This window comes from Mercenaria mercenaria, unplaced genomic scaffold (assembly GCF_021730395.1).
Source record: "Mercenaria mercenaria strain notata unplaced genomic scaffold, MADL_Memer_1 contig_1822, whole genome shotgun sequence".
NCBI classification, from domain to species: Eukaryota; Metazoa; Mollusca; class Bivalvia; order Venerida; family Veneridae; genus Mercenaria; species Mercenaria mercenaria.
In genome coordinates this window covers 36,437-39,163 of record NW_026459830.1, presented here as the reverse complement: position 1 = coordinate 39,163, position 2,727 = coordinate 36,437, and positions in this window count along the sequence as shown.

Sequence of the window (2,727 nt, the reverse complement as noted above, 5' to 3'; positions counted from 1 at the left end):
AATACTTGGCCTAATTACTTCAACATTCTGTGTCAGAGTTCAAGCTATAATAGTATTTGTCTGGTGAACTGAAAAGGTGCACATTTTTTGGTGCTGTGTTACTACATAGCAATAAGCAACATACATTTTAAAAAGTAACATGTTGGTTCATAATCAATGCGATATTAACTATTTCTGTCGTTACAGATCAGCATTCGGCATCAACATCACGTCTCGCCAATGCTAACATTATTTATATAAAAGATATTGAAAATGCAAATGTCGGCTAATGACATAATTTCAAACTTTTTTAATTTGTAAAATCTTTTTTAAACAAGCTTTTTACAAATAACTGGAGATTATACCAGTACAATCTATCTGATTTCAAATCGAGCCTTCCGTTCTGTATCTACGCAGCAGACGTATTACTGAGGTGCGTTGCGCGTTCAGCATTCTTGAAACCTGAAAGAGTGGCCTACAAATTATGCAAGTTTCTGAAAACGGCCTAACTTAGATTAAGCTCATTTTCAGCTTGGTTTTTGACGTTTTGAAATAAGGCGTGAAGGTTGACAGTTATGAAAAGTCAAATCTACACACCAATTTAATTAAGCTATAATGTGTCCAAATAGTCATAAGCATAGAGCCTGCCTGTGCCTACCTGTGCGTAATGCAGAGAGCCTGCCTGTGCGTAATGCAGAGAGCCTGTCTGTGCATCAAAAACTGGGACGCAGGGAGGCCGCCGGTGCCCCTACAAACCGAAAGTAATGGGTTTTGAATAATTCCATTTACATTTCGGCCTATTTGAAAATATTTTTTGGAAGAATATTGAAAAATGAATACAAATAGTGCGCTTGATATGTATGATATCAAATAGAAAATTTGTTAAAGACAATGGAAAAGGTCGGGCTAGTGTTCCATGTCAGTACACCATCAACTAATTTCATCGAGTTTGCAAGCAAAATAGCTGATAATTAAAAAGTAAACACTACAATACATAGTAAAGACATTCTAATGTTCCGTGCTCTGCTTATTTTTGAGCAGCATACCTATTATCATGGATGGCAGCTCGATTATTCCCCTCCTCTACCGACCTGGACATTGTTTATAGCAAAGAATAGCCGGTGCAGACGAAAAGAAACCGCCGATATAGCAGATTTCACAAAGAGTCCGCCGGTATGGATATGCACCGTATTTATAAGGAATCTGAGGAGTTGCCCTGTCCACTATGAAAAAAGTTGTTTTACTAAAGATTTCGTGGACTATTGATTTTGGATGTTGCTATATATACTTTAGAAAATGTGAATGCATTTCAAAATTACACAGTACAATATTGTATATTGTCAGGTGATAAAAAGAAAAGCTTCCAACTGGTTGAAAATATATAGGTGTGAAATACCTTTTATTTTCATAACAGTAGCTTCAGTTGGGATGTTGTATTCAACTCAAATGGATTTTGTCAGGCCGGATCTCACAAGGCACGGAACAACATCCCAGATCGAGCTACTGTTATAATGACCCTTTTATTATATACTTTCTACTTTTTTGTTTGTTGTTTTCCAATAAAATATAATTAAATATACATTCGCTACATAGAACATAGAGTTGTTTGTTTATCTAGCGCAGGAATATATTGCAAGCATAAATTACCACCCGTTCACAACGTTTATCGTTTGGGAGCTTTATCTTTATAAAAATAAAAAATGTTATAAAAAGTAAAAATTATGATCATTTTTGAAATCTAAAATTAAATTTCAATTTGAATATCATAGGTGAATGTCTTCAATTTACATAGATTGAAACGTCTTTTTGATCATAAAAAAGTTTCAAGCCACTGGTTGTCAACCGTTAACCCGCTGACAATTTGAATCATAACATCATCGCTTCTCTTACATATCTTTAATCCTTACCCTGCTAAATTTCTAGAATGAACTTGCCCATCTTCAAATTTGGTCAGTACCATTCATTGTTAAAAGGGGTGCTTATCGAAAGGATACTGGCTGAATGGCGAGCAGCGCATATCATGATCGGACTGCACGGATGTGCCTACACTGGTGGCAGAATCAATCGTGTCTAGCATGGTAAGTGTTAAGGATTACTTTTAGCCGTATGTAGCGTTCGATTTATAACTTGGCATGCGTTTTCATATGTCTACCGTTCTAGCAGATTTTTTTCATACAAAGTAGAAGAACAAAATGTAAATTTGATGATAAATAAAATTTATTGTGTATTACAGTTTCAAAAAAATAATATTCATTTAACAGAATAATAACATAAACTGATAAAAAGTTTTGGCTCAGCGCTGTTTGTAAAACTAGGTCATGTCATTAATCAATGTAAGTAGTACGGAAACATGCAATACAGAAGGTACAATACGGATTATTTTCTGCTTCTTCATATTTTCTTGTGTCATAAAAGCCGTATTTTTTGGCAGGATTTATATAGGTATATAATAAATATTGAGCTGCGGTGGTCTTAGACTAATATATTAAATTGAAGTGAGAACAGTTGGTGAGCAAACGAATGATAAAATAAGTAAAAAAGAAAATACTGAATGCAGTTTACAGTATGCAACGTGTATTCATGCAAACATTTGATGTCGATTGTACAATGTACTGTTATCTTTCACATACATGTATAAGTAAACAGTTGTGTATATAATTGTGCAGCAAATGTGTTAGTATGCGGATCTGCAAAAGAATTTTCGCCACTGGTAACTCATATGGGCGACTTCTCCGGAAGATTGTTAGT